At 39.8% G+C, this 22,985-nt stretch overlaps 1 protein-coding gene across 4 annotated transcripts in view; it reads right to left on the bottom strand.

Annotated features, from left to right (window-relative positions):
- The window catches only part of SDK1 (sidekick cell adhesion molecule 1), a 948,273-nt gene that overhangs the window by 417,206 nt on the left and 508,082 nt on the right, over nt 1–22,985 (bottom strand). The window lies entirely within an intron of this gene.

Genomic DNA, 22,985 nt, shown 5'->3' with positions numbered 1-22,985 from the left:
TGTGCTTGTGCATAGAAGGTAAGCTGTCAGTGGGCATGGTGCTGTCCCCCTTCAACTTAAATTCTCCCATATTATCAACTCCAGGCCACATGGTTTTCACCTATACTATCTCCCCATATCTTAGAAGTGCAAAGGACAAGTAAATGGTCTCCTTGACCATGACCAAGACCTTCTCATTCATCCTGATTCTAGTGGGAAAGGACACTCTGAGACTTGTTTAAAGCACCCGCCCTTTCTCTGAGCCACTGAGGCTCACAGAAGTTAAGTCACTTTTCCCAGCTAACACAGCAACTTAATACCAGAGGAGGACTAGGTCTTCCCACATGCAGATTAATACTCATCTAATCATACCATAGAAAGACTCTTGTTATACTATTTTTTTTAAAAGAATAAAAGCATTAAAGATCTAACTTCCATGCATCCAAAGAACTTTCATTTGAAATGGATGTCTCATGGTATCCTTCACTTATGCTATAATTCCGTATTCTTTTTGCCAGTTAAAGAGGTGAATGAGGGAGGTAAAATTTGTTTAAAAAAATATGAATGTGAGTAAACTATTCCTTGGCTAGTAAATTTGGCACAGAAGGTAAGATGCATTCTGAGCACCAAAATATCATTTAGTCTAAGCTCTTATTTCAAAAACATGAGAAACACCTTGGGACTCTAGAGTGAGTTTTGTTACCCACCACAGTTGTGTTACTCTATAGGGAATCATTACAGCACTCTCAGATTCAGATAATCTAACATCTTTATTCTGGTAACATTAGAGGCAAGCAAAATGAGTAACTTCTCATGAGGAATTTTGGCATTATAATAATCCTTTTTCTTCCTGCTACCTTTTGCAGAGCTTTTTCAAAAACTCTGGATTTTTATACATTATATAAAATTATCTTAAGCAGTTATTGCTTATTCAGGGTTCCCATAGGATATATTACTGTTTGAGGTCTCTCTATGACTAACTTACTTCATGTCTCATTTATGAAAATTTCCCTATTAGGAAGTTTTCAATTTTTAGTCCCATAAAAATATTTCAAAAGAGTTTTATTATAATTATTTATGACTCCCTTATAGATTCTTTTATAGAACCATGGAAATTATTCCATTTTATTTTAGTATATGTTACACTGGCAGCTAAAATTAAATATGAATATTTACTACACATGAAGTTACACATTTAATAGTACAATTTAAAAACTGAATGTATAACTTTTTCTTTAACATCTGATTTTTATCATAGTAATTTCAAATATGCCTATTATTTCTCAGAATTATCCTTATAAAATGTCCATGAATTCTCTATATTATTTATGGCATTATTTCAAGAGTATTGAAAACAAAAAAGTATAAAAAGATAAAAATATTAACGTTTCCATCTATCTTTAAGCTTTTATCTTTTAGTTTTTAATTCCTATACAGGTGTATGTCAAAATTCATGAAGAAAAACTGCTACTGCCAAAATGATACCATGAAAATGCTAAATCTTTGGAGAACATGAAGATTAACTTCCCAGAAAACAAGTCTTTGTTCCTATTCAAATCTTTCTGAACAGAGCATTTCTATAAGAGTATGACTTTTCAAATGAATATAAAACATCTAAAGCCATTCATCTTAATTTTGAATTCTGATAACTGCTGTAAACCTTAAGAAGAAAACCACGTTTAAAAGCAGTAAAGCAGGGGACATGGGCCCATCCTGTCTTCCTTCTCAGTGGCCCTGATTTTGTCACGGCAACTATGCCTTTCCTCTGCAATCCAGCCATGCAACAAGAGAGAGCATCAGGTGTGGGTCTTGATGATTTTGCCCCACGTGTTCATGGTGGTGATTTTATGGCCATGAGAAGAAAGACTTTTGCATGAAACTGATCATGGTGATAGCAAAACAGACAGAATGGAAAGCATGTGAGTCTTTCATGACCTCACAGAGCCAATGAACCAACCCTCCTGCAGCGTCTCCTGTCTGCGGACTTCCTAGTTCATGAGGTCAGATACTTTCTGTTTCATCACGATAAGTTGGGGCTGCCATCACTAGAAGTCAAAACATGCCGATACAGATTCACAACAGCACATGCAGTAACATCGTTTTTGGATTTTTTTTAAGTATGTGTTCTCTGCAGTGCAAATAAGTCCTATATATCTGTTTCTACATATGCGCGTGTACATAAAATGTTAACAGTGGTTAGTCTGAACAGTACAATTATAAGCTATTTTCTTTTGAGTCTACATTTTAATAAAATATTTTCCAATTTGTCCACAATAAATATCACTTCTGCTATCAGAAGGTAACAAAAAGAACACAGGGGCATGCTAGGCATTATGGTAACAAAGTTGAATACTTTGCCCATAATAGGAATTACTTGGCTTTATTATAATATAACACCAGATTACACATTTAAAACTTACATTGACTTCATAGAAAAATTATATTTGGCCCGAGAGGTTTTCCTTTAACTTGATTGAAACAAGTGTATATATGGCTTTATATCAAATTACTTCCTTAGTCTTCCCCCATCTTTCTACATTTAAAAATGAAATCTTCTAATTTTAACCTCTAATTCCATGGGATAGTAGTAAAGAGAAGAGGGAAAAAATAACTGAGTCCCACATGGGTGAGATGAGCTGCCGTGCAGGAGAAAAGACTGATGCATTCATGAAGAACAAGATAACCGGTCCTGAGGTACCAACTATAAGCACGGGAAGGGTTTTCACAAGAAACCAACCAATCTGTTGTCCTTCATTGCTGAGACTGATGAACAAAGTACCTGTGTGGTTCAGTAAAGGAAGATCATTTCCAATGGGCACTTGCTAGGTGCTTCTGGCTATTCTTCACTTGATTCTCCAACACTCTCTTGAGGAACTGGGCACAATCATAGTTCTCTATTTCAGAAAAGACGAAACCCATGGCAGAGAGGAACTAGCTGGGGGTCTCTGACCACTAGCATTAAGGTGAATACCTAGACCCACCTCTTGGGCATGGGGGAGGGAAGGTCACTTTGCTGGGTATCGACTGGAAAGCTCGCTGCTATGCTTGCATGGCCAGGGGTGTGGTTTTCCCCATGTCACAGCAGATCAGCTGCCTTCGGGGACATGACACTGACATCATAATCCTGGAAGCACAGGATTTATGGTTGGTGAAAACAGCCCACTGGGCACCACATAGGTACCTGAAGACCAGGAAGGAAGAGTAAGAGTATACATGCACCCTGATCACCATTGGAGCAGAACCAAATAACTGTTTTACTATTTAATCAGAACTACTGGAAGCCCCATTCCCTGCTCAGAGTGGAGGAGACAGCAACCTGAACCAGGACACACTGTTCATGTCCCATGAGCTTCGACTGGACGTACAGAAGCTGCAAGAAGTAACAGGATGCACTTTAACAACTTTCCCTTAAGATTATCCGTGGGCCCAAAGGGAGGAGTTCCAGGGGGTGTCCAGAAATATTTTCATGATGTGCTCCCAAAACTTGCAATGTAACCCATCCATTGGCTTCCATGAAAATATAAATTGTCTTTGGTTATCTAAATATTTTGTTCTTTAACACTTACCACAAACTAGGGTGGTAATAAACACATCTATTTATACATTGTGATGAAAATTCAGTCAAATATTTAGTAAAATAAAAACTTGGCCCGTAAAACATAAAATAATAATTTGAGTCTATAGTTTTACCACTACAAATGTTAAAGTAACATTTGACTAGTTTCAATTGGCATTCAAGTACATTAACAAAAGGTCAGTGTGCAGGAAGATGAAGAATACTAGTTTGTAAAACCTTAAAAAAACATAAACACTTAAGACATTCTCCTTTTTAATTAAGCAATTTTTAAGAGTTGGTTCTAAGGCCTAGTGTTCTGAGAATAATCTGGATCTCATGCCTCACAGTTTAAGCAAGTTCAAGGCAGACAACTTCGAAACTGATGAACTTTCCTTAGCTGTATAATGACAAGAACTAAAGTTGTTTTCAAGTAGCTTTGGCACTAATGAGTTCCTGAATGCTCAATACATGTTAAGTCGCCAGAGTGACATGTTTATTCTATCAAGAGCAAACCCCTGCTACTGATCATTTGCTCTGGGTATACTAAAAACATTTTAAAAGCAAGAGAAGAAAGAATTTGGGAAACCTGTTTCTCGTAATTTCAAACCCACAGAAACCAGTAGTTGAGTTGTATTCATTAACACAATGCATGAATCCCTAGCACAGACCAAGAAGTCCTGGGCAAATGGGACTGCAGCACAGCACAACTGCATACAGGCAGGCAGGCTCAGAGGAGAAAGACAGGCATTAAACTTGAGAATGGTGGTAAAGGATATACTTTTGCAGTGGGAGAAAGACCAAAAGGTGACCAGAGAGGGAAGATACTAGAGACCAGTCAAGCCTCCACTAGTTTCCTTACCACAATGGCCCAGGCCTTGCAAAACATTTCAAGTTAGTCTACACAGGGATCCTTTTCTATGAGAGTATTTCTTAATCTCAAAATGGTAAGTATGTGGAAAAATTCAAGTGAACTTACGTGAATTCGCCTTCTATCCAACTCTCCGATATTGACTGTTTGTCAACTCTTAAATAAAGACCCAGGTGGTGGTAAGTTGCAGGGTGGATTTTCTAGAATGGTAACTCCTTTAAAATCCCTTAGATCTGAAATGCATTCAGACACACCTTTGTTTTCCCTGTACACAATGATCCTCCAGCATTTAATCACAGAGCCGAATCGTGTGTAGTCAATAAATGTGTGTTAAATTAATGAAGAAAAAGAAGGGAATATACAAGTATTCATATTTGCATTTTTACTCTGGCTATTCCTGTCTGAGCTTGCACATTTAGGTACCTAGAACGCAAGCAAGAACAGGAGTAACTTAACCATTTCCTAAATATCTTTGCAGTGCCTACTGTGTGTGTTAACACTGCCCAGGGAAGACACACTGAAGAATATGATTGTCGAACACAAGGCAAGAGCTGTGTTAGTTAGTGGCAAGAGCTGTAAAGGTGTAAAGAGATAAATGATGGCAGCATGAAGTGCCAAATGTGTGAAGCCAGTCTGTTCATTTTACAGAGTTTTAGAGGAAAAGTAGATATGCCATATAAGCAGCAAAGTCACCACAAAACAAGCAGGTCCAACCACATCTGTTTCCCTAGTGATAGCTTCTGAAAGTGTACAAATCTAATGGGATATCAAATTAGCAAGACAGGCCCAGTTCTCTAGCCTACAAGGTATTAATAGCTCAGGAACAGAATGGCTGCTTCTGCAGGTGACGTGGGAGGAAACACCATCCCTCTTGACCCATCAACCCAGGCTCCTTCCCCTGGAGCTCCAGCCAAGGGCTTCTGCATGGCAGGGCAGCACATCCAACTCCCTCCTGGACTGCCAAGCTGGCCTAGGGCTTCCCTGACTGCTCCCAGTACCATGGCCAACAGCAGCAGCAGAGAGGAGCTTTGGTCGATGGTTAGAAAAGAGGCAGAGAGGCCAGGCGCAGTGGTTCACACCTGTAATCCCAGCACTTTGGGAAGCAGAGGTAGGTGGATCACGAGGTCATGAGTTCGAGACCAACTGGCCAACATGGTGAAACCCCATCTCTACTAAAGACATAAAAAAATAGCTGGGTGTTGTGGCACGTGCCTGTAATCCCAGCTACTCAGGAGGCTGAGGCAGGGGAATCACTTGAACCCAGGAGGTGGAGGTTGCAGTGAACTGAGATCATGGCATTGCACTCCAGCCTGGGTGACAGGTTGAGACTCTGTCTCAAAAAAGAAAAAAAAAAAAAAGAAAAGAAAAAAGAAAAGAGGCAGAGAGGGACACCTGCCTGGGTGCACACTGTCAGTCTCTGAATTAAAGCCCAAAGAAGACATGAGCTCAGGGCACTTGCATCTTCTCCTGACCCAGCTCCCTGAGCTAACTGGAACCAGAAGTAGAGTAGAATCTCCCTTAAACTTAAAACCTAAGGTGGTCTGCAGAGAAGACACCTTATTTTTCTACCAGAACAAGATGATCACAGTTGACAGGAAGTAACACTATCAATAACACCATGATACTGTATGTTAATACAGAGAGGCCCTCAATGGGATCAGGCAACTGTGACCTGGATGGGGCAATAGAACTGGAACTGCATCTGGGCCTGATTTTGTTCCTGAGGGCTCAACACTTGGCTTTCTTATCTGTAAAATGGGAATAACAATTCCTTTTGTTAAAGGATATTGACAAAGTGCAAATCAGGGAATGAGGTGAATGAGGCTGTCTCAGCAGCTACAAATTCCTCGTTTGCTAAGTCTAAATCTGGTTCATCAGGGTGTAGAATGTGATTGACAAGTAAGAAAACAGTAAATGTCATCAACTGCCCTCTTCCAGGGGCTAAATATCAAATACTTCATAGAGTTTAAGTTAACAGACTTCTGTACAAACACAGCTAGGTCACTGAATTATCAGATTAGAGTCATAAAACAACCAGAACCGTCTACTACCTAAAACAAAGCCCATCTGCTCAAGAGCCTACATGTAATGATTTAGCAAAGAGGCCTAGAAATAACTTATCTTCAGACGCTTCCACCCAGATGACACAAACATTAAAACCCACTTTACAAGACTTTAATGCTGGAAAATCCTGGCCTTTTCTCAACATGTGTTTAAGTGTCATAAATAAAATTGATTTTTTTCCTTTAGGAAAGATGCTATGTAGTAGGAGGAACAGAAAAGAAATGAAGAGATTACAGGGTAACTGTTGATGTAACTGGCGAAGGATTTATTTCATCAGGGACCTTTGCCCAGAAGAAATATATTTCTTATTTATGGCAGTGTTTCTTAAATTTCCTAGCTAATCTTCAAAAGCACTTTAGTCAATTTGTATTTACCCAGGGACCTTTTTGTTATTTTAACTAATTGTTTCAATGCTAGGCCAAAATAAATGGCCATGCCAAATTTCTGGTGTGGTCATATGGAGAGGAACAGCATGAACAAGGAAAGTTTACACAGAGCCCAGGTTTAGGCAGACACATTTCCAGTCAAGACTTTTTCTGCTAAAATAAGAATTCTAGAAAAAGAAAAAGAAACACGACGTAAGCAAAGTGTGTAGAATACATGTTTTAAGGTCTTTAGATTCTTAAACAGTGGAACGTACCAAGAGTGCAAAATCCACTCAAATAGAAACCATTAAGAGTGATGACAGAAAGGCATGTAAAAAGTAGATGAGGACAACTAAAGCTGCTCCAGATGAGGGGCTCCCCATGAGGAATCCTCCTCTCCCCAAGACACTCTGCAAACAGCCGACAATTTTGAAGTCAGCTCAGTTTATATAGTGATAGAATAAAATGCAATAAATAATTTGGTCAGAAATTAAATAAATCTGGTCATGGCTAAGCAAGACACAGCAGATACAAGAACATCCCTGGGATGACTGTGCACAGCTGTTGGCATCTGCACCTGTACCCTTTGCCTAGAAGCATTGACCCAGCCATTCCTACTTTGTGGGCTGAGCTGGGAAAGCCTGGGGCTGGTAACTCTCGCTTCCTGACAAGTCAAATGCTTTCTGTATCTCACTTTCTTCAGAACGAGGCACTCAGAAGTCTTTCTTCCCTTGTGCAGATAAAGGGGCACTGGGCAGAAGACTTGACCCTCTCTCCATGTGATGCTGCCCACAGAGGATTATGTCTACATGACTGGACCAAGCATAAGCAGCAGCTGCTAGGAAGTAGAGGGCTCTTCTTTAAAAGCAAATAATAGCAGAGGAATACTATAAAATTGCAAGCAGAGTGAATTGCTTTTTGAATGCTTTCTAGCCACCTTTCCAGTCTGTCACTGCATTTGTTCCTCTTTGAAGGAGCGTAATTATTACCAAGGGGTTCCACTCTCGTGTTAGACTCTTGTCGACTGCCGAGTGACAAAGCTGTGTCCGGCAGGGATGAGAGCACCTGCAATGACTATAGCAGACTCACAGCACCTCGAGCACAGCTGATCTCAGGGCTATGGTCTCCAAAATCTCAGGTTGAACTGTAATCCCCAGTTTGGGAGGTGGGGCCAGGTGGGAGGTGACTGGATTAGAATCTTGGGGTGGATTTCTCATGAATGTTTAGCACCATTCCCTTGGTGCTGTCCTCATGACAGTGACTTCTTGTGAGCTCTGGCTGTTTAAAAGTGTGTGGCACCTCCCCCTTCCCTCTGTCCCTCTTGCTCCTGTTCTCGCCATGTGATGCACCTTCTCCCCCTTTGCCTTCCGCCATGATTAGAAGCTTCCTGAGGCTTCCATAGATGCAAATGCCACCATGCTTCCTATACTGCCTGCAGATCTTTGCACTAATTCAACCCCTTTTCTTTATAATTACCTGGTCTCAGGTATTCCCTTATAGCAATGCAAGAACAGCTTAATACCTCAGTGATGGTGGATCCTCAGTGCATTACTCAAAACAGCTGGCATACACTTAAAACTCAGAAATCCTTAGCTGCTGTTATTATCTCCATTTTACAGACAGGAAACAGAGGCTACTAGAGGTAAAATAATTTTGCCAAAGAAGGTGAAGGATAAAGACTGTAACCCAGCCCCCCAGCCCATGCCCATCCAAATATATTCTCTCATCAAGTCCCTTAACTGCTGTCTCTGTCACCCCCCTGGCCACAGACCCAGTTAGACATGTGCCCAGGAGAGGAGTCTCTGCAAACCTTTGTTGTGATGCCTTGGTCACCACTCTCTGTTTCTCTCTCTCTCTCTCTCTGCCTCTGTCTTTGTGTCTCTTTACCTGTCTCTGTCTCCCCATTTCTCTTAAGTCTCACACCTGATCCCCTCACTGGCTAAGACAAGCCTGGCCTGTGGTAGAAAGGATTATTAAACTGGTGACCAAATGCAGGGGTGGACACTACAAACATTCAAGCTTGAGGAAGCCCCTGGCATTACCATCTACCAGGAGTGCAACTACATCACAGCATGCTGGGTGTCAACAGGGGAGCCCCCACACCACCAAGTTACATAAGGGGACATTGAGCACTTCCCCTTCCTATCCTGGTAGAACCCTCCTAGGCAGGCCTTCTTTGGTACTGTTCTGGAGGTTATCTTCTCCACCAGGCAGCCGTCGGTCCAGCTAACAAAAGGCAGAGCTGAGGCCGAAGTTCCATCCATGAAGACTAAGGAAAACAGTTTCTTTTGGGGATAGGGTAGATTTCTTCTCAAGACGTATGAACTTTGGACTTTCCCAGGTAAGGCTTTATAAAGCCCTTTGTTTTGAACATTAGGATATGTCTAAAATGAAAAAATAAGATGGCAACTTCAGATTTGCCTGGGTGAAATATAAGCTATAAGTAATTCAAAATGGGCCATTTTGAGAAAGTCTAAGTATATTGAAAACATTATTAATCACAAGAATACACATGTAAGATACAGGCAGGAAGCAAATTTAGGTAATATCACTCTTAGTTCCCAGACAACCCCACACAAAAATAAAAACAGGAAAAAATGGATAAAAATAGAACAAAAGGGCAGCAGCTACTCCTCCCAACCATGTCCATTACTTGCCATGGTTAATGATCGTGCTGTTCATTTCCATGACAAACACAACACAATAACATAAAACGTAACTGCTCCATTCATCTCCTTGGAGAACTGCAATGTGGTTTGTTAGGTCGTGATGTGTTTGCTCTTAGTCCTCGGCCACATTTTTCCACAGGTGTTTTAGGTTTGCCACAAGCAGTATGTAACGGGGCATCCTGGTCCAAAATGATTCAAACAAACAGGCGTGAAGTTCTGCACAGGACCAAGGCTGCAGAAAATTCTTTGCCAGGGTCTACACAGGTAACGTGGTCTCTGCTGGGTGGAGAAGGGAGGGAAAGGTGAATATCACAGAGCTCCAGGGCCCAACTCTTTACCCATCTGTTGCGGCACATGAGCCTTCTCATGGTGGGCAGAATAATGGCCCCCAAAGACATCCATGTCCTAATGTGGACATCTACACCTAGAGAAATGTTACCTTACATGGCAAAGGGACTTTGCAGATATGGTGAAGTTAAGGATCTTAAGACGGGAAGATTGTCTTGGATTATTTGGGTTGGCCCATGTGAGATAAGGTCCTAGGAGTGAGAGAGGAATCAGAAGAATCAGAGGCAGAGGGAAGGGTTATGCTGCTGGCTTTGAAGATGGAGGGAGGGCTACAAGCCAAGCGCCAAGCATTTGCAGTCTTTCCTTGTCTTTGACCTTAGGGCCTTAGTATGCAATTTGTGGTAGCAATAGGGATCTACAGAAGGAGGAAGGCCTTGAAAATTCACAATGAAAAGAGAAGCACAAAAACTAGAATAGCTCCATAAAAGAAGAAGGGGGGCAAAGAAGCCAGACCAGCTGCAAGGAGCTGACTTGGAAGGAGAAAAAGGGTTTAAAGAGAAGATTTTTCATTCCCATTAGTTGGGTCATTCTTTGACAGACCATTGATGATCTGAATTGCTTTGACAGTATTTCTTCTTTGGATGATGTCTTTTTTGTTTTGGCTTTGCCAACAAGCAAAGACTAGCACTAGATGTGTTTCATTTCTGTGTTCACTAACTTACTCACTCTTCTGAGAAACAATTATTGAGAACTTACTGGGGGATTTACTAATAGATAAGAGAATATCAGGGATCTATAAGTCTACAGTCTATAGCCTCCACAGGGGAACTGCTATGATCTCTAAATACCATTTGCCACAGAAAGAAACCGGTGCTTTTTAGAGAAGTGGTTAGTTATGGGTCAGGTCAGAAAATGTACAAGAGGACCCCAGAACATCTTACACCATATAGCAAGAAAGCAAACACTATGTCATGTCACAAGAACTCAAGAGTCAACCTGAAGAGGCTCCTGCTACCCTAGAAGGGGACAATTTGAGCATCAATACAAAGGCATTTAAGTAAAAAAGGAAAAAATGAACTGTCTCTATTTGCAAATGACGTGATCTATGCAGGAAATAGGAAGGAATTTACAAAGCAAAAATGACAGCAACACTCACTGAACTAATAAGCAAGTTCAGCAAGGGTTACAGAAATCAAGATGCACATACAAAAAACAATCGTATCTTTTAGTAGCATAAAATAGCACACATTTCTTTTTAATGGATGAATAAAAATTGTATATACTTACGGTGTACAACATGATATATGAGTACCTTGTGAAATGGTAAAATAAAGCTAATTAACCCACACATTACTTCATGTATTGTTTTTGTGGTAAGAACATTTAAAATCTACTCTCTTATTAATTTTCAAGTATACCCCATATTATTAACATGCCATGAAATAGGTTTCTTGAACTTATTCCTTCTAACTAAAATTTTGTGTCCTTCGACCAATATCTCATTTCTATATAATTATATTATATATTTTGATATAATAGCAATGAACATGTGAAAACCAAAATTAAAATATAGTATCATTGACAATCACTCAACAGAAATAGGTGAACATCTAGCAAATATGTGCAGAACTTCTATGCTGAAAACGACAAAAATAAGAAAGAAATTGAAGTTCTACATAAATGGAGAGAGAGAGAAAGAGTTCATGGATTAGAAAATGCAACACAGTAAAGATACTGGTTTTCCTCAAAACAGGTCTATATGCTTACTGTGATTCCTATCAAAGTTCAGCAAGATTTTTTCTATAGACATAGAAAATATCCTAAAATTAACATGTAAAGGTAAAAGAATTAGAAGAGCAAAAACAATTTTGAAAAGGAAAAAGTGGGGGGAATAAGTCTACCAGGTATACAGCTATATTCAGACAGTGTGGTATTAGCAAAAGACAAGACAAATAGGTCATTGAGGCAACATACAGAACGCAGAAAGAGACCCATAACGGTATGGCCAACAGATTTTTTACAAAGGGCAAAAACCAGTTAGTGAAGGAAGAAAGTCTTTTCAACAATGAAGCAACTGGAGATTCATAAGAAATAAGAAAACTGACCTCAGCCAAATTCTCATAGAACTGATGCAAAAATAAACTTAAAATAGATCATATATACACATTTATAAAACTGTAAAATTTTTAGGGGAAGTTATCAGAGAAATTGCAGAGTTTTTAGATATGACACCAAAAGCACAATTCATGAATTTAAAAATTCAGTCAATTAGACTTCATCAACATTAAAATGTTTTGTTCTGTGAAAGACTCTATTAAGAGGAAAATACAAGTGGCAAACTGAAAGAAAATATTTGCGAGACACAAATTTGACAAAAGATACATACTTAGAATATATAAAGCACTGTTAAAAGTCAACAATTTTTTAAAAATCTAATCAGAAAATGGGCAAAGTGGATCAGGTGCAGTGGCTCATGCCTGTAATCCCAGCACTTTGGGAGGCTAAGGCAGGTGGATCACTTGAGATTAGGAGTTTGAGACCAGCCTGGCCCACATGGTGAAACCCCATCTCTACCAAAAATACAAAAATTAGTCAGGCGTGGTGGTGTGTGCTTGTAGTCCCAGCTACTTGGGGCTGTAAGGTGGGAGGATTGTTTGAACCTGGGAGATGGAGGTTGCAGTGAGCCAAGATCACACCATTGTACTCCAGACTAGGTGATAGAGTAAGACTATGTTTCAAAAAAAGGAAAAAAAAGAAAGAAAGAAAACAAAAAAGAAAAAGAAAGAAAGAAAGAAAATGTGCAAAAGACAAGAAGAAGCATCTGACCAAAGAGAAAATGTAAATGGCAAATAAGCACAATAGCCATTAGGAAAATGCAAATCAAAACCACGATGACACATCCCTCCACACTATTAAAATGGCTAACATAAAAAAATAGTAATGCAGAGAAACTGGATCTCTCATACATTGCTGGAGGGAATTAAAAATGGTACAGCCACAGAAGAAAATACTTTGGTAGTTTTCCAAAAAGCTAAACATACACTTACCATTTGACCCAGTGATTTTACTCCCGAACATTCATCCCAGAGAAATGAAAATTTACATATATGCCAAAGCCTGTATAGAAATGTTCATAGCAGCTTTGTTTGTAATAACCAAAACCTTGGGAAAAAAATGCACAAAAACAAGTGTTCCTCAATGTGAAGAGTTAAACTGCTACCTCCACTGTGCAGAATCCTGCACACAGTAAAAAGGAACAAGCCATTGATACATGCAACTTGGATGGGTCTCAAGAAGATTATGTTAAGTGGGAGAAAAAGCCAATTTCAAAAGATCACCTAATGTAGATTTCCACTTACATAACATTCTCAAGATGAGAAAATTGTAGAGATGTAAAACAGGTTAGTGGTTGCCAGGTTGGGAAGCTGCTGGGAAAGGAGGTCTGACCATTACAGGGCAGCACAAAGGGGATGGATGTCTGTGCTGATAGAATAGCTCTGTATCTCTTTTTTTTTTTTTTTAAATGCAGGGTTTCATTCTGTTCCCCAGGTTGGACTGCAGCAGCATGATCACAATTCACTTCAGTCTTGACCTCTAGAGCCTCCTGGGCTCAAGTGATCCTCTGATCTCAGCCTGCTGAGTAGCTGGGACTACAGGTATGTGCCACCATGCCAGGTTAATTATTTATTTTTATTGTAGAAAGAAGGTCTTGCTATGTTGCCCAGTCTGGTCTTGAACTTCCAGGCTCAAGTGATCCTCCTGCCTTGGCCTCTCAAAGTGCTGAGATTGAAGGCGTGAGACCAGCCCAGTTCTGTATCATGGCTGTAGCGGTAGTTACACACATCTGCACATGTAGTAAAATGATACAGAACTACACGTACACATTGTACAAGTGTCAGTCTCCTGGTTTTGATATTGTACTGTAGTGATGTAAAATATAAACATTGGGTGAATGGTACATGGGACCCCTCTGAATAGTTTTTGCAACCTTCTGTGAATGTATCATTATGTAAATTTCAGAGTAAAAAGTTAAAAAGAAAAAAGAACAACTCTGCTAAAGAAAAGAAAAAAGGAGTATCCCAACTTACTCTATCAGAGCAGAAAGACTAAACTAAAACTAACAAGCGATTTCATTCTCCAGCTGGTCAGCAGAGAGTTCTGGCTAGAGTTTTCAGGGAGACACAAATGTTGGAGTTTGAGAACTGAATCACAAAACAGGGCAAAGCACATGAAGACAGAGGTAAGAAAACCCAGACAGAGAGCTCAAAGTGCCAAGGCCCTGCAATGGAACAGGCTGGGCATGTTCCAAAGGCCAAGGGAGGCCAAGGAGGCAAGAGGAGAAGGAACCAGAGAGACAGAGAAGATACGAGCTGGGAGCAGCCACAGCATCTGGAATTCGCAAGGCCTTGCTCAGGGTCCTTATCAATGAGAAGGACTCATTATCAATCCACCCCTCCCGGGCCCTCTGCCTATTTTCGTCAAACCCGATGATTCGGTTGTTCAACACTTAGGGCTGAGGAAAGAGGACGATAGAGAGAGCACATTGACAATCTACAATGGACATAAATAAATTACATAAATGTAGCCATAGGAACTCAGAATGCACAGCTGAGGTCAGTTAGTGAATTTTTTAAAAAAGGATTAAACATTCAGTAGACTCTAGGGTCATGAAACAGGAATTCATGCTTTTAATTATAACCTTGCAATGACATTGAAAAGAGAATAAATTATATGCACTATGCTCCAAAAGAAGTGAAGACATATTAGGAAAGTTTTCATTCACCCAATCACAAGGAGGGGGGAAAAGGTTATGTTGATGAAATACTACATTCAGCTAATTTAAAAATTCAGTTATATGAAATAATTACACAACAATGTCTTATAAATGAAATAGTGATGTGTCTTATTTAATCATCCACATCTATGTCTTCCCTTGCTCAAAAATGGTCAGGTTAGTCTGGCTAGTTCAAATGCGCTTTGGAATATATTAGGAAAATAAAATGAATTTGCCAAAAATTTCATTCTGTTGTGCAGGCACCTGAGTTCAGGATATTTTTGTTAGGGTGGGAAGGACAAAGGGGTCAGCGTAAAAAGAAAGTTAAAGGGTGCTCAACCAGAGCCAAGAACTGTGACAAGGACAAGTCTCCTAGGCCAAGACAAAAACTGGGCCAGGCTGCTGGGATACCCAGGCTTCCAATGCACCACCGTTTCTACAGGTCAGTAAGATACCTCAAAGACTATGAAGGACTTTTCTCTTTTGATTCAGGGATTAGGTATGTGTGTATTTAGGGGTGATTTGGATGAAAAACTCTGAGTCATTTGGTATGTGATTGCAGAGAAAACAGTACTTGACTTTAAAAAAATAAAAGATGGTGGCTGGATATGGTGGCTTACTCCTGTAATCCCAGCACTTTGGGAGCCCAAGGTGGGTGGATCATGAGGTCAAGAGATCAAGAACATCTTGGCCAACATGGTGAGACTCCATCTCTACTAAAAGTACAAAAATTAGCCTGGCATAGTGGCAAGCACCCATAATCCCAGCTACTCAGGAGGCTGAGGCAGGAAAATCGCTTGAACCCAGGAGGTTGAGGTTGCAGTGAGCTGAGATTGTGCCTGCCATTGCACTCTAGCCTGGGAGATAGACTGAAACTCAGTCTTAAAAAAAAAAAATTGGCCAAGCATGGTGGTTCATGCCTGTAGTCAAATAAATAAAATAAAATTAAATTAAATTAAATTAAATCAAATCAAATTAAATTTTTAAAAAATGGCAAGAAGTGTAGCTGAGCACACATCAATCCGGGTAGAAATGCTCACCAATGAATAATGGGAACTAAGATTCTTATATCCATTACTCCAATGCCAGCTGGCTAAGAATTGAGAGAAAAAAAGATTTTCAAAAATAAGGAAATGGAACTGTTGTGTTCCCTCATAATATTAGAAACACAGGCTGGAGGCTTCCTAATACAGTATGCCAGGATATGAAATGCAAACCCTGCTCCAGTGAAACCTGCCCAACAGAAAGGCTGGGGACTGGGAGCTGAACCCACACCCCTGCTGTAATCTCACCAAAAGCATCTATTGTTTAAAATCTTGTATGCTTTAAGGTTATCATAAAACCTGCATAGTAATCTAAATAGTAACAAAGTTCTGAGAAAGGAATATTGTTCCATCTCATGGAGACAAGAACCCCAAACTTCACCTAGGAGACAAAGAAAGAAAAGCATAGAATAAATAAGAGAAAAACCCCATGAACTAAGTATTTACTTTACAATAATTTAGTCAATAAATTTAGACACATAAATCAAAAGCACCTAGTTCCAAATTTAGCATTTGGAGGCTCACGTAAACTTAGGCAAGGGTAGAGAGAAGTCATGGGCCCAGTATGTCAATTTTGGATAAACAGAATCTAACATACTCATATGTCTTCAGTACAGAGAAGCCAGAAGGGGTCTCAAGTGAATAACTGGGAAAATGGAGAGACATGCCACAATTTCAGATAGAATAATTATTGGAACGTAAAGATACTATTTCTTTCCAGATTGAGTTGCCAAATTTAACACAATTTTAAAGTACATACCAAATGAATGTTTTGAAAATGAAAAATAAGTATTTTGAAGTTTATAAGAAGGAACAGAAAAGTAATAAAAAGCCCCAAGATTTTTTGAAAAGAAGAAACATGAGGGACTTATTCTACTGGTGATCCAATGACATTAAATCCATACTATTATAAATAATGATTGAATAATAAATAATTGAGGGGGAACAGACAAATCTTCCTTACACAGGAATTCAAATTAATAAATGTAAAGAATGAGGGAAAGAGAAAATTGACCATTAGAAATCCATAGAAATAGTTACTAGAGGCAAGATCCATTGATGAATGCTAAAATTAGTGGGCACAACTTCAAAGAAAAGCAGAATATGTACATAACTTCAAAGTATTGATGCAAAATATAAATTAATTTTTTGTAGCCATTTTAATGTGTGTCCACAAAGTCATTGATACTTCTCCCTCTGGTGGGCAGGGGTGTGCTAAACTACTCTCCCCTTGCATGTGGGCTGGACTAAGAGACTCATTTCTAAAAACAGAACCTGGAAAGGGAAAAATGCTGGCTGATTTTGCCTTAACCAAGTGACCACACTGCCACTGCCACTGCCAGTGACAAGTCATATTAATGCCACGAGCCCTGAGATGATGAGTCAGCTTGACCATGAGAAACCATCAGACAAGCCCAAATCGAGGGACATTTTAAAAAGCAATGGGTCAGCACTCATCAAGAGTATCAAGATCATAAAAAACAAGGGAAGTTCAAGAAACAGTCACAGGTTGGAGACAACTACAGAGACACAGTGACTCAATGAAACACAGGAGTGTGGAAAGAATCCCTGAACAGGAAAAGAGCAGTAGGAGAAAAATTGGGAAAAATGGGGAAAAAGTCTCTAGTAAATGGTACTGCACCAATCCAAATTTCTTAGTTTTGATAAACGGACTAGGGTCATGTAAGATGAACATTACAGAAATCTGAGTGAAAGGAATAGCAGAACTCTCGTGCAACTCTTTTATAAGTCTAGTTATTTCAACATAAAAAGTGATCCAAATTATCCTAAAAGCAACAACGAAAAGTTGACATCTTTAGGCTCAAAGAAAAGTGGGCCTAAAGACAGAACACAGTGGATATAAATGATTAATACATAATAAAGAGCTATAAATCAATAGGAAAGACAGTTCAGAAAACACCAAGGAAATATTCACTAGCCATTTAGAAAAATTTATATCCTTAACTTATGTCATACAGCAAAATAAAATTCCAGAGGGATTTTCCAAAGGAAAAGAAATTGTGGGAAAACTTCATCAATTATGACATACACAGCATGGGATATGATACGTATTTAAAAGTATAAATTAGATCTATATAAATGGGGTTCCATGATTTTTTTTATAGGTATTAGGTATGAAAAGATACAGTAAAGCATATAAAATACAATCTAATTTTTTAAAACACTGGCAATAAAAACTGTGTGTATGGGTGTTTGTGCTTGCACACGCAAGCATACCTACCACTTTGCACATGTACACATCTGTATGAAACTAAATGACTACACAGAAAAATAAGAAAACATACATTAGGAAATACACATTTCCCTCCACATTTACATATGTGGAGGGAAAGAGAAAAAAAGAAAAGGCGAAAGCAGCAAAAAGGGAAAAGGGGAAAAATGAACCTTTTAAAAAGATGTATATGGGACAGGTATGGTGGCTCACACTTACAATCCCAGCACTTTGGGAGGCCAAGTCTGGATGAATACTTGAGGCCAAGGGTTAGAGACCCCGTCTTTACCAAAATTTAAAAATTAGCCAGGCACAGGGGTACACATGTGTAGTCCCAGGTACTTGGGAGACTGAGGCAGTAGGATCACTTGAGGCCAGGAGGTTGAGGCTGCAGTGAACTATGACTGCACCACTGCACTCCGGAGCCTGGGAGACAGAGCAAGACCCTGTTTCAAAAAGGAAGGGTGGGGAGGGGAGGGGACAAACATCACATTTACGTATATCTAAAGTAAAACTTAGGTAAGTATATACCTAATTGCTAAACCTGAACTTACTTTCTAAATGTAACAATTATGTAATACACTTGACTATATAACAATAACTTGAGTCTCTTTGAAAAACAAGAAAACTGAAAAGCCAATGGGCAAAAACGTGTACAGCGAACAAAACATTCATTTCAAAATTAAAAATGAGTAATACAAATTTGAAAAATGCTCAGCCTTGTTAATCAAAAGAAACAAAAACAATGAAAGCTACTTTTGTTATCAAACCTGGGGGTGTACAAAGGCACCCAAGTGCCCAGAGACGTTGGTTTGAACCACGGTGGTCATGAAGGAGACGGTAAGAAGTGGTTACACCTGGGTATGTATTGAAAGTGGGGCTGGAAGGTGCGGTCCTGGACTGGGTGTAGGATGGGGGAGACAGGGGAGTTAAAGACAAATGGGCCGGTACCACTCCGGCCAGGGAGCGTGCAGGGGCAGCCCTGACCTCAAGGAGCTCTGCTTCCAGCAAAGGGAATCAACAGAAAACAGCTTCAGAGTATCATTCTGAGATCCACTGCTATGCCCTTTACCTTCTTGATTAAGAAATTCTCTTTCATGGCCATAGAAACCTCTCCAATTCTATTTAAGCCCCTTCCGCCTTCTCTGACCATCCATGGACACAGAGTATAAATGCTTTAGCATGGGCCGGGCGCGGTGGCTCAAGCTTGTAATCCCAGCACTTTGGGAGGCCGAGGCAGGTGGATCACGAGGTCGAGAGATCGAGACCATCCTGGTCAACATGGTGAAAACCCGTCTCTACTAAAAATACAAAAAATTAGCTGGGCATGGTGGCACGTGCTTGTAATCCCAGCTACTCAGGAGGCTGAGGCAGGAGAATTGCCTGAACCCGGGAGGCGGAGGTTGCGGTGAGCCGAGATCGCGCCATTGCACTCCAGCCAGCCTGGGTAACAAGAGCGAAACTCCATCTCCAAAAAAAAAAAAAAAAAAAAAAAAAAAAAAAAAAAAAAAAAAAAAAAAAATGCTTTAGCATGGCTTTCACTTACAGTTAAAGACCTCATTACATTAATCGTCCCTTTATTAACCTACACAAACTCGATTTTCCCTTTCATTTTACAGAACTGTTTTCTATCATTTAATCATTACTTCTTCCTCTTCCACACATCACAAGAGGCTGAACTTATGCCTCTAAGCAAATCAGGAGAGCCAAAGAAAGAGAAAGACTGCATAGAATTGTCGAACTTCAGAGCAGCCTGGTGGAGCTCAGAAAACAGTCTGTGATTTTTAAAGCCAAAGGTTATGAATCTATTTCTTAGCACTCTCATGATGTCTATGTGTGCATCTGATCATGAATCATTACCTTCGCAGAAACACATTTTATGAGAGCCAAAGTTGAGATTTATTGCCCTAACTGATATTATTCTGAGTATAATCAGTCAATTTCACAGATTTTACTACTTGACTTGGAGTGGAATACAAATGGGTACAAACCCATTCTTGTGACTTTATTGTATAACTGTATAATACGGGAAGAACACCAATGCTTTCAGAGTTGATGCTTCAGAAAGGGCACATTTTAAGTCAGGTATCGGTTCTCAATCTAACGTGATGGGTTATAATACATCAGTGTCACTTTCCAATCTAACATAATCTAACTTTTCTCGATAAATAAGAAAGAGAATGCTGGCTGGAAGACAGGCATTTAACAGGCAGATACAGTGAGGGATGAAAGGAAAATTTCCATGAGTGCAGCCAATCCTCCTTGCTTTGCTCTTTAAAGTCACCAAGATTCCTCTCAGGGACCATTTCTGAAGTTCTGTGCACTCTATATTTGCTTCCAAGACCTTGCACTCATCTCTCTGTGATAAACTCACAAAATGATCTATAAGGCCCAAGTCAGACCCCTTCCAGCAACACTGCAGGAGTTGCCAGGGTGTACTGAGAGCCAAGTCTCCTGGGGCCTGGAATGCCAAGTGACGTTAATTTACAAGACACCCTATCCAACATACCTCTAAGGGGGAAAAAAATAATAGCCACAGAACACATGGTCCCATCTAAGTATCATGCAGAACAGACGTGTCTGAGTCCCCACTAATACATTTCATCTAGCGTGCTAGAGCAACTTGATGTGGTTAAAAGATTTTAGAGTCGGTTGTGCCACTAACCTTGGACAAGCTAACTGCCCTCACTGAGGTTCTGTCACGCTATCTGAGAAAAGGAATAATGATGCTTTGTAGGACTCCTGCAAGAAGTGGAGGAGGCTACACTTGCAAAGTCTCTAGCAGAGTGCCTGGCACAGTTTGTCCTTAATACTGTAATAGTAACAACAATAACAATAGCGATCATTTTAAAATAAAAAGCTCATTAATATTTTCTTAAAGGCCAAGTTTACTGTCCAAAAATTCATGTAGGGCAACAGACAGAGGATCTAGAATAGATGTCTTCAGGGCCAATGAAATGGAGGAAAGAGAATGATGTCCAACCTCTGAAATGTAGAGCATGGATGCGTCCTGTCTTGGACCATTTTCTGTTTCTGAAATTGGGTGATCTGTAAAGAAAAGGAATGCATGTATCTTACAGTTATGGAGTCTGAGAAGTTCAAGGTCAAGAGACTGCATCTGGTGAGGGCCTTCTTGCTGAGGAAACTCTGCAGAATCCAGGCAGTACAGGGCATGACATGGCGATGGGGCTGTGGGTATGAGCTCAGGTCCCTCTTCCCCTTCTTACAGAGCTACCAGTCTCACTCCCATGATAACCATTAATCCATGAATGCTTTATTCCATTAATCCATGAGCCTTCATGACCCAGTCACTTCTTAAGAGCCCCACATATCAATACGGCTGCATTGAGGGTTAGGTTTCCACATGAGATTCAGAGGGAATAAACATTCAAACCATAGCATGTCCCAAAGCCATGCCCTTGCTACTGATGCCTTTTTTTCTTCCTATTTTAAAAATTGTTATAGAAATTTTAAAAGAAGCTAAAAGGGAAATGTTAAACAGCAAGTTCAGGTATGTGTCTGTGTCTTGAGGCACAGGAGAGGTGGTAAGGGGCATTCATTCATATTGGTATAATCTTCAAGGGGTCAGCTGGGTATGTCCACATTCACACCATTCTCCTTCATACTTGCTTTGTATATCTGAAATACTTCATGATACATTTTTTTAAAAAGGTAAAATCATAAAATGTAAAATAAATTCAGAGTACATTAGATAAATTATATAAAGATAGCATGTTTCTTAAAAATAAAAATCTTTAAAAATTTTTGGCATGTGCTCTGAGGGCAGCTGACTACTAGGATGTGGGGGTTGGAGGTGCCCTCAGAACAAAAGGCCTTCAGTAGTAGAGGATTTTCATATTCCTCAGAGCAGGGCAGGGAGCACCCTGCTCCCAGACACCAATGAGGTCCTAATCAGGCTTAGGCAGATCCAACTACACCTTCTAAGGTAACTGCCATTGTGCAAAAATGTGGCTCCCCACCCCACCCTCACTTAAGTCCACTCCATTTTTGTGATCCCAGAATAACCACATTCATGGCCATTAAAGAATCCCGTACTGTGAATGTGGACACTCCATTTATACTTTAAACCTTGCTTCCAACAGCTCAGTAAGTGGCAGAGGAGTGGAAGGTTTTGAAAGATACAGTGTGCAGCTACCTACATCTAAAGAAAAAACAAGATTGCTTAGTTGCTGACAATAGCTATAGAATCGACGCAAGAAGGATGCAAAAGCTGTAAAGGGCAGAGCTCGTGGGTAGACTTAAAAGTTTGCACTAAGAAAGAAACCTGAAGACTATCTAAGGCACGAGTAAGCCTTTCATGAGCTGAAAGCAACCGTCATTGTGCACCAAAATATTCAGCATTTGTCACGTCAATTGCTGGGCAGGCTTTTCTTGTACAGCACAAAGATCTTCAAATATATAGCTTTTCTATCCACGAAGAATACAACATAGGTACAACTGATTACTCTATAAATAATAATCAGGTCTTTTCAAAGAGAAATGGAAGACAAGATTTAAAGCTGTGTAAATGAATCATTGACAGGATCTTTTAGTATCTGAAGATTGCCTTCAAATTTAGAAATGTATTTCTGCTTCTACAGAAACAGACCAAAATATTAAAATTCTAACCCTTACATGGAAATACAACTTTTTAAAAGGACATCTGAGTAGATATTTTTTATAACAGCACATCATTCTTCTTAATAGTACTAATTTTTTGTCATCATCCCATTTGTAGGATTCCAGAATCCTTTGACCTTTTTTCCATTAGCTCCCACACAATTCTCAGTATTATTGTGAAAAGAATCTTTTTCTCCCCCTTATGTGAAAGGCTTGAGTTATTCCAATGTTAACATTTCACTGTTTCGAAGAGAATTGAATGCATTCATTAAGCTTTCCACGTTAAAATGCCAGTGCTGGAGCAAGGTTATGGGAACTGCAGGCAGGAACCATCAAGGGTCCTGATGTTAAGTCAACAAGCTCAAGAGTGAGAGGTACAGAGAAGCAAATGGGATGGATGAATGAGTGGATGAGAGACTGAAGAAGGAGGTGGGGGGATGATGGTTAAATGGATGGATGGATGAATGAATGGATGGATGGATGGATGGGAGAGAAGGCAATATTCAAGCACCTGATGGCAGTAGGT

This window comes from Saimiri boliviensis, chromosome 20 (genome assembly GCF_048565385.1).
Source record: "Saimiri boliviensis isolate mSaiBol1 chromosome 20, mSaiBol1.pri, whole genome shotgun sequence".
Taxonomy (NCBI): domain Eukaryota; kingdom Metazoa; phylum Chordata; class Mammalia; order Primates; family Cebidae; genus Saimiri; species Saimiri boliviensis.
This window is presented reverse-complemented; position numbering and strand designations above follow the sequence as displayed.